The sequence below is a fragment of the Rattus rattus genome, chromosome 10 (genome assembly GCF_011064425.1).
Source record: "Rattus rattus isolate New Zealand chromosome 10, Rrattus_CSIRO_v1, whole genome shotgun sequence".
Lineage (NCBI taxonomy): Eukaryota > Metazoa > Chordata > Mammalia > Rodentia > Muridae > Rattus > Rattus rattus.
This window is the reverse complement of record NC_046163.1, coordinates 41,869,241-41,884,336: the sequence shown is the minus strand read 5'-3', so window position 1 is coordinate 41,884,336 and position 15,096 is coordinate 41,869,241.

Below are 15,096 nucleotides of genomic sequence, written 5' to 3'. Positions count from 1 at the left end.
CCCACATCTTCTCAGAGACCGTGGGAGGGTCGCTGTGAGGATTTGGGCGTCTCTGTCATTAGAAGCTTAAATATTTAATGTTACATTTAGCAGATTTTTGACAAGATTGAGAACTAATATCTAGTAAGCATATCTGAGTTAAACAATCTGGGTTTGTTTTTAATTACTTGTCCGGGATTGGATCTAGCAGACAAAGAGGGCATTGTATAACCTAGCGACAGTAGCAAAAACAAGGCTAAACATAGCTTTAAGGCAGTGGGAGATCTTTAACCTTTTTATTGTTGTAAATCTTTAAATTAATATTAAAATTATTACCAAGGCAGGATAGAAATCATGTGAAAAACCTTATCTTAAAAGTGTATTTGGAGACCTTAAGTCAGATTTTTTTTTTTCTTTTTTTTTTTTTTAAAGTAAGAAGGCGGTGAGGTGGGAGCTGGCCATAACAAAGATGGCGGATAGTCATGAGACTGCCTTTAACCAAGATGGTGCTGAAGCTGCAGCCAGCCATGTGACTGCCCTTAGCTAAGATGGCGCTGGAGCTACAGCTCCTCCTGTAGGGGAAGTTGAAGTATTATACCTTAGAACTGAGTGGCTGCAGTGTTGCTATAGATCATCAGAGACAGACACATTTTGTCTGGTGGGCAGGAGGTCTCTTCCTGTCATGCAGGCAGTCTCTGTTGCTGCGTGTAGGGATCCCTTCTGGCACACCTAGTTTAGAACTAGTGTGGGCCAGAATGGGAGGAAATCAGAGACTAGAGATAAAAATTTCCCGGGAAGTAGAACTTTAAGACTGCCCTGTGGAGCCAACAGCCGGCAGCGGTGGATGTGGGCAGGGGCTGCAGGAACAGGGAGGCAGAACAAATTAAATCCAAAACAGGATCTGGAGAGTGCTGTTAAAAGTAAAGGGACTGGGAGGGGAGTGGGAGTGGGGAGCTAAGGACTAAAGCAGTTGGGCACAAAGGTAGGGAAACACCTACATAGAAAACTTTCCAATTTTGGATCACTGGCGAGAGTTCTGTTTTTTTCCCCCAAAGTTTCTGTTAAGTGTCCATTTAGAGTAATTGTCTAGCCGGTATGGGGGGCCAAATTTAGCCGGTGAATTTGGAAGCCTTTAAGACCAGGAGGTATCTCTGTAGGGTGCCTGTAAGTAGTGGTGAAGGCATCCCTTTGAGTGAGAATGGAGGCATCTCAGTGGGAAACCAGGATATTATTGCTTTCAGAGTCCCGAGGATAAACCATAGCTAATAACGAACAGCTAGGCTAGATTTACCAGGTTGCCATGCAGTAACCTCCTGGGTGAGCTTCAGGACCAGCCCCTGAACGGTTCTGTAGAATGAGGTATGGTGAGGTGGGAGGCGTGCCTTGGTGGGCCTATGCTGAGACATCCTTTCCCCGTGAGGTACCAATCATATGATGGGTTTAGGATAGAATAGTGTTAGTATAGAATAAGGTTTCTTTAGGGAATGGGGAGTTGAGACAGAGAAAGACACACACACACAGAGAGGGGGGAGGGGTCAAATAGTCCCTTTTATAGCATGTCAGGCCTACCAAGCTGTTGCTACATAACTGTTGGGTGGGGCATAGGAGGAATGTTAACCGTTAGCAGTGTGTGTCTAGGTGCCTATGGAGTCCAAAAGAGGGCATCAGGTTCTCTGCAGCTAGAGTATCAGGCAGTGTGGACCACCTGACAAGAGTGCTGGGAAGTGAGCTCAGGTCCTGCAGAAGTACTCCTCACCACTGAGCTGTCTCTCTAGACCCAGACGAATACATTTTTTAAGATGGAAAAAACTTAGTGTGTTTATATGCTAGGAGAAAGAGGCCAGCAGGGCAGATTATAGCAATAACAGTAGGTGGTGTTTATTAGGCATATCCCTGTGCCAGGAGCCACGCTGAATACTTTACCAGGATCACCTCTCTAAGCTTCCGCAATACACTCACCAAGTAAATACTAATATTCTCATAATCCTTTACAGATGAGGGAAGTTAGCCTTCGTCCAAGGTTATACGACGAGCAGTGATTTACAAACAGGAGTCTGAAACACCATGGCCCCAAATGCAAAGGCATAATAGACACCTTTCTTGGGTAGAAGCCAAGCCTCTGTTTATGAGCACCCAGTAAATAAATAAATAAATAAATAAATAAATAAATAAATAAATATGTGTTTATACCCATGTCAAAACTGGCAAAAATGAGATGGAATGGCTCTGACTTGTCCAAATTCTTTTTTGACTTACCATAAAAATTATTTTTAAAAACTCTTATATATTTTGACCATATTCTTTCCCCTTCTATAAATTTCCCTAAGATTCTACCCAATTCATGTTTTGTCTAAAAACAAACAAGCAAAAAAAAAAAAAAAACCCAACAACCAACAATCAGAACAAACCCTGAACCAAATAGACTAAGACACTAAACCATAAGAAGAACAATGAAAAGAGCACAGTAAAACATGAAGTCTGCTTTGTGTGGCCATCTACTCCTGAGCATGTGCCCTCCATGCGAGTGTGGTTGTCATACTCAATGACATTTCATTGAAGGAAACTGATCTTCCCTCTCTTGTCAGGTATCAGCTACAAGCAGCTTCATAGTTAGGGGTGGGACTTTGTGCCTTCTCTGCTGGGATTTTGGGCAGGGCTTGTACATGGTGATGCCTCTATGAGTTCATGTGTGTATCAGCCCTGTTGTGTCTGGAAGACGGTGCTTCCTTGGAGTCATCCAGCACCTCTTGCTTTTACACTCTTTCTGCCTCCTCTTCCAACTAAATTCCTGCACCCTGATGGGAGGGGTTTAGGAAGGACACGCCATTTAGGACTGAGTGTTCCAGTCTTTGTGTCAATTCCCATCTATTGCAAGAAGCAGTTTCTCTGATGAGGTTGAGTGATGCTCTGATCGACATTTCCCAAACTCTTCCTCTAAACAATAAATACGCTGCAAACCATAAAAAGAAACCATAATTGACTTCTTAGAAGAAATCACTGAAGCCCTAGGAAAAAGAATAACACTACTAAAAAAAATGACAGGCATTTGGTGGACATATTGAAAAAGATAACTATATAGTACAAGGACAACATCACAGAGAAATAAGAGGCAGGAAATGTGACACCAGAGAGGTGAGTCAACAGCTCCATTAAGATGGGGCCTTGGAGTGGTTTTTTTTTCTTCTTGAGAGGTTGGATCTATTGTAAGTCAAAAAGTTCCTTTATCCACTTTCCAAGACCAAAAACATACAGGGGAAAGTCTTGGGAGATATTTGGGTCAGCCAAGTGTAAGACCAGAGATTCCCAATTAGATAGGGGATACTTTTCCTGATTAAATCTTTCTTATACTAAGAAATAAAGAAGACATTTGGATCTTAGCATGTATTCGTAATCCCAGGGCTGGGGAGGTGAGCCCACTCTGAGTTCCAGGCCATCAAGAGACTTCGTCTCACGAAACAGTAGATGGTACCGGAGGCTGTCTTCTGTCTCTACATGTATGCACACATGCATTCCACCACCACACACAAATACACAGATAAGCACAAAAGGAATAGCAGAGGCAATCCTATGATTTTTTTTTTTTTAATTAGAGAGTTAGAATTACTAGAATGTTGGTTATGCGCAAAACATGGCTGCTCTGAAGGCAAACATGGGTCAAACAGAGCCATTTGGACATAGGATACCCAGCCTCTAAGTGGAAGCAATTTTAAGAACCTTTGTGAAAGGTAGGTAAACCAGAGGTCAAATGGTAATGCTTAATTCTTGAACTCAAAGGAAGGAGACTTAGCTTTACGTGAGAGGTAATATTGAGGTCTTATTTACTTACAGTAAGCAAACTGTTTGTGGGGAAATAGAAAATCATGTCAGTATTTAAGCTTCTCGTTGTTCAGTCGTGCCTCTGCCTCCAGTCACATCTGGAGTAAGTTTACAAATGGGTCTGCTGGAAGATGCAAGGACCTAATATTTACTTTGCCATATCAACTACACTCATCCGTTAAATGCAAAAAGGGAAGTATCAGTCTCTTTACTGCTACCTGTGAATCAGGACAGAGAACATCTATCTCAGCACAGATTTCTTTTCTTTCTTTTTTTTTTTTTTCCGGAGCTGGGGACTGAACCCAGGGCCTTGCGCTTGCTAAGCAAGCGCTCTACCACTGAGCTAAATCCCCAACCCCTCAGCACAGATTTCTTGCGGAACTGATATAGAGTATGGAAAAATGGACAGAGGATGGAGACACTGAGGACTGCAGACCAGAGAGCCCTTAGCAAGAGACGACTCGACTCGTTCACAAAACCATGCCTGCCCAGGAAAGTTCTCCAACCCACCCTTTTTACAAAACAAAGAAGGAAGAAACCATCCAGTTCTGAAAAGTAGCCGGGTTAGCATTTTAGCAGCATGCCTCTGGAAAGGCTATCTTCTCTCTTGTAAGCTCCCCTTCGAGGAGGATAGAGCACACTGTTCAGAATCCAAAGTCCACTGGCCACATTCTTGGGCTACTCAGTAGCTCTCAGAATGAGAGGACTTGAAAGCTGATTAGTTTGGAAAAGGGTGAAGGGAGAGAAAGAGCAGCTCGTAAGCAAAACCAGTGGTCTTTACACATAAACAATAAGCTTGAAAGGGCCTGGAGTTTGTTCCTGGCACTAACACGTCTCTGGGCAACTTTAGGCACATACAACACTAAGCCAAATTGGCTAGGTCCAGTTGACAGTGGATCTAAAAAGAGCCAACTTTGAAAGCCATCAAGGCTCCGTGTGAGGGGCTGGTGCAGGGCTCTGCGTACAAGGACTGAAGCAGACATGGAGGGATTGAGGCACAGGGTAGAGAGGGGCAGGGTGTCAAAGGTTTAGGAAACTATGGGGAAAATTGACATTGCTTGAAGAGAAGAGCAAGAATAAGGAAAACGATCAACGGATAAAATTATACAGAATATGAGGTTAAATACCAGAAGAGAAAGAATATGCTTAGTGTTGTTCTTGGAGCTCGCTGTTTATTTAAAATAGAGAAATTTAAACTTTTCTTTCAAATCCCTTGTTTTGCAATCTGGAAGAAGCCCCTCAGTTGGAGAAAGCAACATGAAGCTTCTGGTTAGAGAGTGTAAACAGGTCTCTTACTCTCTTCCCTTTCTCTTGTCCTCTTCCCCTTTGTCTCTTCTCTCCCCATTCCCCTCCCCCCTTCCCTCCATGTGCTCATAGCCAGCCATTACTCCTCTCCTCTTCACCTCTCATTAAACCTTTCCACATGGAAGAGAGAGAGAGAGAGAGAGAGAGAGAGAGAGAGAGAGAGAGAGAGAGAGAGAGAAAGTAAACAGGTTCAATTTAGGGTTGGTCAGTCAGCAGCACTGGAGGTTAAAGGTCAAAACATAAAAGAGTGAAAATTTCCCAGTTTCCTTGTAAAAAGAAGACGCTGCCCACTGAGTCAATAACTTTTTATTTTTTGGCTAAGGAGATGGTATTTTTATGATGCTAAACTGTCTACTTTTCGCTCTTTGTGTGACAGAAGTTAAAAAGTACTAGGCTGTGTTTCTCTCAGTGCTTTGGAACATGTTGTGGCGATTTAGTTTGATAAGATGTAAACCTCAGTGGGAGGTAGAGGTTTTCTTAGTGGCATGTGGCTCCCATTTCTACAGGAGCATGGTAGGATGTTAAGGGCTTGACCACCTAGACACCAACAGCAGCCCCACCACCAGCAGCTATGAGGACCAAAAATGTCTCCACACACTGACAAACATCCTACGGGTGCCAATCAGCCACGGAATTAACTTTAAAATGTTGAGATGAACTACTTAAAAATTCACCGTTTGAACCGTAGGGCATGGTTGTGATTGGCTGTGATTGCCTGTGATCCCAGCTCTCTGGGGGTGAAGGAAGAGGGGCATTTGAGGTCGTCTTGAGCTATACAACAAGATCCTGTCCAAAAAATGTCAAAAAAATAAGATCAAAATATTCGCCCTCTGACTATAAACCAGCGGGCTTGTTTAATTAATTAGTTATCCTCATTAGACTGTTTCTAACAAAGTAAGGGTCACTGGGATATGTAAATAAAGCACGCCACTCCTTCAGCACTCAAAAAACAACGGGGTGGAGGGTGGGGGTGGGGCGGGGCAGGACGGGTTGGCAGAGAAAAGAGGGAGCAGAACACAAAGTCTGCGGGCCACATTCTTGGGCTACACAAGTCCGCGGCTCTAGAACGAGCTGCCTGGAAGACTGATTTAGTTTGGAAGCTTAGTTGAGGAGAGAAGGAGTAGCTCTTAAGCAATACGAATGGTCTTCACCCATAAACAATAAGTTTGAAAGGCCCGGAGTTTGTTCCTGGCACTAACACTGCATCTCCAGGCAACTTTAGGCTTTCCGTGCCTGCTTCTCACTCAGCACTGGCTCGGAGCTTGCGAATACGGAGGGTGGAGGAATTAGGAGGAGCCATGGGGGATAAAAGGATTTGACCGGGTTTTCATCAAACTTTGCCCCTTTTTTTGGTCTAATTGTTTCCAGGCCTTCATTCTCTTATACACAGGGCATCTTCTGGTACCAATTAATGCCAGCTTGGCCTCGTGAGAAGTACACACCCATCAGACAGATAGGATTTATTTCCCGGGGAGGCATAGAAAAGGAAGTTGGCATATTACTCTCAGGCTTGCTAATGCTTTCAAGTTTCTCATCTGTCTTCTAAAGTCAATGAAATCCGTGTCCATATACAGTCAGTAAATAATTGGTTACTGCACTCAATAAGCAGTAAATGGGCACACATTGATTAGCTTCTTTGCAGGCAATACTAGAAAGGTTGTGAGGTAACCATGACTCTCCACATTAGAGGGAAAATATAAGACTTGGAAAGGATGAGTTCTCTGCCTGACAGTTTTTTGTTTTTTGTTTTGTTTTTTGTTTTTTCCGGAGCTGGGGACCGAACCCAGGGCCTTGCGCTTGCTAGGCAAGCGCTCTACCACTGAGCTAAATCCCCAACTCCCTGACAGTTTTTTCTAAACCAAAACATTCCCCCTAGGACTAACGAGGGGGCACATGGGACTCAGGAGGTAAACAAATACCACATGCCTGGAGAAGCTGAAAACTGGAAGATTCTGGAAGGTCTTACAGCTTTAAAAATGCCTTTAACGACTGCTGGGGGAAGGCACAGAGGAGACCTTTCAGACCCGTCCTGCAGAGGTGCAGCTCTTTGTGTCATCACGGGTGGCAGGTAGGCATTTTGGTGACGCTTTTGAGTCTTCTGTGCTCCTGTATGCAACTCCTCACAGAACTGTTCAGAGCCTTGTAAAAACCCAACGCCGAGTCGGACTTTGCTGCAATCATTGCTTTTGTCGATTGTGAGTTCCTTATCCAAGGTTGGAGCATAGCATCATCCATGCAGTCATGGTGCAGGCAGAGACAAGAGTTCTACATCTTTATCTGAAGACTGCTAGCAGAATAATGGCTTCCAGACAGCTAGGATGAGTGTCTTAAAGCCCATGCCCACAGTGACACACCTACCCCAACAGGGCCACACCTTCTAATAGTGCCACTCCCTGGGCTGAGCATACACAAACCATAACAATGTGCATGTGTGTATGTGTGAGTGAGTGTGTATGTGTGTGTGTGTGTGAGTGCATGTATAGGTGTGTGTACATGTGTGTGCATGTGTGTATATGTATGTGCACGTGTATGTGTGTGAGTGTGCATGTGTGTGTGCATGTGTGTCTCTGTGTGTATATATTGCATCTCCTCAGGAAAAGTCTCTCACACAACACCAGGATAACTGCAGTTATTTTGACATATGACATAGTATTCTTCCATTATATCTTTCTGCCAGACCAGACACCCTCCAGGAACTGTGTGCTTAAAACTGAACTTGTTTTGTAGATGAGGTTGGCCTCAAACTTAGGGATTCCCCTATCTCCTGAATGTTGAGATTAAAGGCGATTCTCCTTTTCTTTTGTTGCCTTTTCCCACCCCTTGGCCCACCACCCATCCTAACTTGCTTGTCGTACTAAAGGGAGGACGTGGATAGAGTTCCACTCGAATCAGGAAGCTACACTAAATACCACATTCAAAGAGTCCTAGCAGAGGTAATTAATTTCTGCATTTGTACCAAACACACACATACACACACACACACACACACACACACACACACACACACACACACACACAGGAATCCTTGAAAGTAAAATGGGACATTGCCCTGTGCCAGATTAATGTCATATGAGCAGCTCTGACTGTTGTAAGTTCTTGAACTCCATCCTTTTCCTTGTTAGTTATTTGCTACTCAGAGTCGCAGGGAGCCACACCCTGGGGCTGGCTCCTAACAATCTCCCACCCCCTTGCCGAGCCACTTTAGAAAGAGTGTGAATACCACCCTGTCTGTCGGAGCTGGTGCTTTACCACCTCCATCTAAGGACTGCGTTCCATGTACAAATACATTCACTGAGCTCTCTCACCACGCTGCCGCATGTACAATGTTAAGGGGATAAATGTGTGAATCATAGAATAAAGGGCTAGTAAAAATGGGAAGACATTTAAGAGGAGTCGAGTGGAAATGCAGAAGAACTTTTTCTTCAGTTTGACATTAAGAACAACCACCCCCATTCCTCATTCTTGATCCACAGAGGAAGTCGAGTGGAGAAAGGAGATGGGGGACTTGAAGAGACGGGAGTGCCGGGCAAAGATGGCTAGAACATATCCCTGACTGACCACATGGCTGAATAAATGGTAGAAAGGCAGTCCTGTGCATTTGCCTTTGTGAAGATTAGGAGAACTAACACAACAGGATATAGAGGTGGACCAAACATTCCCCTACTGACCAGAGGCTGTGAACTGACCTAGGTTGGCACCTGAGAACCACCAGCACCAGGAAGGCTCAGAAATATGCAAAGGTTGTTTCATCGTAGCATTTTTTTTTAAACAGATTTTTGTTTCCCTCATTTCTCTTCCTCCTTTCCTCTTCCCAGCCATTGGCTCCTTCCCATTTTCGTGTTACATGGATCCCTTTCTCTGTCCCCTCCTTTCCTCAACATCTCTTTCCCCTCTGTGGTCTCTTACCTACTATGATGGTTTGAATGCGCTTGGCCCAGGAAGTGACACTATTAGAAGTGGCATTTTTGGAGGAAGTGAGTCACTCTGAAATCCTCCTCCTAGCTGCCTGGAAGCCAGTCTTCTCCTGTTTGCCTTCGGAGCAAGACAGAAAACTCAGTTCCTCTAGCACCATGCCTGCCTGGAAGCTGCCTGCCATGGTACACCATGCTTCCTGCCATGATGATAATGCACTGGACCTCAGAACTTGTAAGCCACCCCCGATTAAATATTGTCCATTATAAGAGTTGCCTTGGTCATGGTGTCTCTTTACAGCAATGGAAACCCTATCTAAGACACGTAGTTTCTTAACCTGTGTCCTCTCTCCTCATTATCTAGATACACACGAACATTCAAAGTTAGACTATGTGCAAGAAAGTATCTGCATTTTTTTTTCTGAGTTTGCCTTACCCCACGATGTAAGACTTTACAGATCTATTTCCCTGGTAATTCCACAATTTCATTTTCATTTACAGTTGAGCATAATTCAATTGTGTCTGTGTGCCATGTTTTATTATCCACTCTTTAATTGATGAACACATAGCTTGTATGTATTGCCTTGCAATGTGAATTAATTCACCAATCAACACGGATATTCAGGTATCTCTGTGGCAGGGATACAGAGTTCTCTGGAGTTCAGGAGTGTGATATAATTGAGCCATATGGTACCTTTGATTTCTGAACGTTTCATACGAGTTCCACAAAGGCTTCACTAGTTTATACTCCTGGCAGCAGTGAATACAGTTCTTTCCCATACACTCTCTAGTATTTGTTTTCTTGATATTAGACATTCTGATACAGAGTGACGGATCCCAAAGTGATTTCAATTTGCATTTCCTGGTGGCTAAGGACGCTGAACATTCAAGTAATAACGGAAGTAGCGGGCGGTTTGCATTCCTCCTCCTGAGAACTATCCGTTCATTTCCTCAGCCCACTTACTGACCGGCACTCAGGGTTGTTTGCTTTTTGTTGTTCGTTCCCGAACCATCTCACTAGGCCCCCGTTTCAGGCTTTAAATTGGGGTGTTTGATCCACTTTGAACAATTTTTTTTGGGGGGGGTGTGAATCTAATTTCATTCTTCTGCAGAGAGACAGAATTTCCAGCACCATTTATTACTGGTTTTGGTTCTTTGAAACATGGACTCATTATGTAGCCCAGGATGGCCTTAAACTTGAAATAGCATTCCTGCCTCAACATCCCACAGCTGGGATGATAGGTGTAGGTCTAGCCAATTGTAAGAGGTTAGCATGGCGCTGCTTAGCTCTGGGTGGGGCCTGTCTTTTAGCATCCAGGTTGAAAATCTGTAAATGCTTCAAGAGAGCCACAGAAGAGCAGGACTGCCTTTGTTCTCATATGAAAAGCGTAGTCACCATCTTTGTATTGCTGGGTGGGGAGGGGTGTTAACAGCTCTGTCACAGTCTTGAATTCTCAATAATTGCTCTTTTAACTTATGGTTTGCATGTGAGATCTAATGTGGTAGTGGGGCAGTGTGTGAGTGAAGAATACACACGTCTGCCCCACGCTTCTGCTTGCAAGATGTGCTTGATCTTGTGTCTTGTCTGACTCCCCTCTCTGTGGCTCCATCAGAACTCTGTGTGCAGTAGACTCCCATCCGAACACGTGCTTAACCAACAGCGTGCTTTGTTTATTGACACCTGTTCCATGTGCACACGTGAACGACACATCAACAGCAGGAGCTGACGGCCCACGGGAAACCACACTTTCCATCAGAAGCAGCATTTGCCTCAAACACAGAAGAAGGTATTGATACAAATCGTACAAATCAGGAAACCTATTGGCTTATCGCAGCTGTTCATATTTCTACAACTTCTATTCATGACCCAATCACTTACGCTGAGATTTCAATAGAAGGAGCGGGGAAGATAGGTCAACCTATAGTTTTGTTTTTTGTTTTGTTTTTTCTTTTTTCTTTCTTCTTTTTTCTTCTTTCTTTTTTCTTTTTTCTTTTTTCTTTTTTCCGGAGCTGGGGACCGAACCCAGGGCCTTGCGCTTGCTAGGCAAGCGCTCTACCACTGAGCTAAATCCCCAACCCCTACCTATAGTTTTCATGTTACAAGGACTGCCTTTGTGTACTCACCACTGAGCCAAAGACAGGATGAACGAATACAAGGTGTGTGTGTGTGTGTGTGTGTGTGTGTGTGTGTGTGTGTGTGTGACATCACCAATGTTCGGATGATGAATACCTGGACATTTTTTTTAACTAAAAAGCACAAAAAAAAGGTTCTTGTAATTTGTCTTTAAAACTGATGAATGCTAAAATGTATTTATTTCATTACAAGAAAAAATTTAAAAAATTTTTTCCTCTACTTATAATGATAACTGCTCCTTACAATGATGATTGCTCCTGTTAAACCATTAAGAATCTTGCTGTTGAGCCTGGAGAGAGAGCACAGAGGCTAAGAGCAGTTACTGCTCTTGGAGAGGACTCAGGTTAAGCTCCCAGCACCCAGATGGTGGCTCATAACCCTTCATTATGGCTGTCTCAGGGGACCCAATGCCTCTGCCCTTTAAAGGCCCCAGGCATGAGCACATGCACATGCAGGCAAAACAGTCATACAAATAAAATGAAAGCTTTAAACAATTATTACTGTTAACTATGGTAGAACTGACACAAGATTATCATTTTAACCATGAAATGTACAATCTTGTGGCATCAGCATTTGTAGTTCAGCCTTCACAATCATCCATTTTCCTAAATACCATCCTTCAGAGCTAAAATTCTGTGCCCATCTGAACCATTGCTCCCGCCAGTCATTGGTAACCACAGTGCTGCTTTCTGCTGAGTCTGTCTATTCTAGGGTTCTCATAGAACTTAGGGCTTGTATATTTCCCTTCTTATAGCTGGCTTACAGCACTTTACATGAACATATATCACGTGGACTCTTCTGTAGCTTCCACTCCTTGGCAGTGATGTACAACGCTGCTGTGAGCATGGGTATATCCACACCTTCCCGCCACTGTCTCCAGTTTTTTTTTTAAAGATTTATTATTTATTTTATGTATGCATATGATGTTTTCATACATCATAAGGGAACCAGATCCCATTACAGATGGTTGTGAGCCACCATGTGGTTGCTGGGAATTGAACTTAGAACTTCTGGAAGAGCAGCCAGTGCTCTTAACCACTGAGGAGTGACCACTACTTCCATTGCTGACCTTTCTCTTTCTTTCTCTCTTCCTTTCTTCCTTTCTTCTTTTCTTTCTCTTTTGTTTTTTCCTATTCTCTTTATGAGCTAGAACCTTGCTGTATGGCCCACACTGGTCTAGAACCTTTGCTCCTCCTGACTCAGAATCCTGGGTACTGGGACAGCTATAGCTGTCTGCCACCATATTTGGCTCAGTTTGCTTTAATCTATCCAAAGTAGAAGTGTGTGTGTGTGTGTGTGTGTGTGTGTGTGTGTGTGTGTGTGTGTGAGAGAGAGAGAGAGAGAGAGAGAGAGAGAGAGAGAGAGAGAGAGAGAGAGAGAGAGCCTGAGACTGACTTTTCCTGGGGAGATGTGATCAAATGTCTGTTTGCACCAGATAAAACACGGTTGACAAAACAGAAATGATTTTCCTTAAGTCTAGCTTGATGAACCAATAAATGTATTGGGATGGCTTATAGGACCAGGGGTGACTCAGAAGCAGCCACAATGCTGAAAAGCCCACCCCAGCATGGGTGATGAATTGTGCATGTTGCATCCCTGGAGTCCCCCACCCTGCTCACAAGAGGCTCCACTCTTGACTCCCCTCTGCAGCAATTGTTATGTTCACATAACCTTGGACAGGGCTCTATGAACCTTAGAACATCCTGAGCCTCTTTTGTTTCAGGGACTTCCTTGGTCTTATGAGCCTCCCTGCTTCCTCCCAGAGGGGGATATCCTAGCTTTATGCATTTGAGTGTTTTGCTTGCATGTGTGTATGTGCATGCTGGTGCCCACAGAGACCAGAAGATGGCATCAGATCTGGAGTTACAGATGGTTGTGAGCCACTATGTGGATGCTGGGAACTGAACCTGGGTCCTCTGGAAGAGCAGCGATTGCTCTTAAGCACTGAGCCAGCTCTACAGCGCCAGGAAGAAATGTTTTAATTCAGGAGAAAGAGCTACACAATTGGATCATAAGGTGATTCTATTTTTAATTTTATGAGAATCTATCTAGCGTTCTGTTTTTCATAATTGCTATTACCAATTTGCATTCCCATTAGGAGGGTACAAAGTCTTAATTCCTCCAATGTCTCACTAACATGTGTCATTACTTTCATACTAATGTATCCTATGATGTGAGGTTATATTTTATTGTGGTTCTATGTCTCCCCGGGGATTATTAATGATGAGCCTGGTATAATTTATAACTAATAATAAAGGAAATGTTTCATACATTAGTACCTTAAGCTAGCTCACCCCCCACCCCCCCACCCCCCGCTCCTTGAGCAAAGTCCTCCCCATTTTAATTTCACACTAGGTGCTTGAAATACTGTAGTCATCTTTGGTAACAGGAATGCAGGAACAAGGTGAAAAGATCCCTGACCTGATCATTTGAACTTGTGATCCTTCTCAGGACTAGAGATATAGTAGTGGTACCATGTTTAGGATGTATAAGGTCTTGTGTTCAATCTTAGCACCACAGAAACAAAGGATAGAATGTAAATAAATAAATCTGTGAACTAGTGACACTTCTCCATCAAGAGATAGTGAGCATCTATTCCTCATCTCTAACAACAGAAATAGGCACCGAGAGAATTTGTGACTTCTATGGGCAGTTGATTGCCTGGGTGGTGCAGCCTGAGGGATCTGGTGCTTGCCCCCACTTCAGGTTTCAGTTTTACCTGTCATGCATCACACATGCAAGTGCTGGGAACCTAGTTCAATCTCTTGAACTTTGATTCCCGGCAGTATCTTGGAAGGCATTTGCCCTGTTTGAGGCTTCTGCAGGGATTTTTAAGCCAGAGGCAGATGCAAATTGGAACTTTCTTGTTTAGGAAGAGGAGTTTCAGCCACTTGTGCAAACTCTGGAGTTCTGAGAACATGAGGAGTGAAGATTCTCAGGGGCTTCTATTCAGATGTCCCTAGATCCCATTCTTGTCATTTCTTTAAGCCCTGCCAGTTCTCTTATTAAAGTGAAGGTTGGGTGAGGTGAGGTGAAAGCTAACAAGAGAGCTGACAACAGCTGAGGGAAACAAGACTGAAAGCCTAGTTTTTACCATATGTACAATGAGAATCCATCAAAGGGTTTTCAAAAGAATGAAATGATTTTAACTCTCAGTTTTTATCTCCCTTTTCCTGTAGCTACCAATTTTCAAGTTATTTTTACAAGGAAAAAGAATGTTTCACGTTTCTGAACCTTCACTCTTGTAGTCATGATATGTGTATGACGTTCCATAGTCAGTTCTTCCGAAAGCTCTACAGATGGTAGCCTAGTGAAGTGTTGTTTGGAGACAGCAAAGATTTCAAGCTTCTTACCTGTATTCATGTCGGTACCCCCAGTTCTTATGGGACTTTGTGTTTGATGCAGTGACTCAGGACCTCACACGTGGCCAGTAAGTGCTCTTCCACTGAACTACATGTATTTGGAGAAATCTTTTTATCTTGGATGATTTTCTCAAAATTGAAGCTTTACTCAAAGGAAAACACAAAGCTCTCTTCTATTCTACTAGTTTTAGAACACTATATTATTCTCAGTAATTCTAAAGATCCAATTAGCACCATGTCCATCCACTTTTGATGTTTGTGGTAGCTTCTAGAACCCCTCTCTTACACCACTGACTTTCTCAAGCAATTCTATCCCCACTCGGCTGCTTCCATGAAGGGCTTAATGTGCATACTGCAGTTTACTTCCTAACAATTGACTATTAGTGCATACTGTGGTATGCATGTACTTGGTATGTATGCACATTGGGTGTTTTTCTTTTTGGCTCTCCGAGCTATTGCCTTAAGACATGGTTTATTTAGGCCAGGCTGAAGGACCAGTGAGTTGTGGGGACTCACTTGTCATTGCAATGCTGAGTCGTAAGTACTCACTTTTCCTGGCTTTTTTTACATGGATATTGGGGATTTGAAC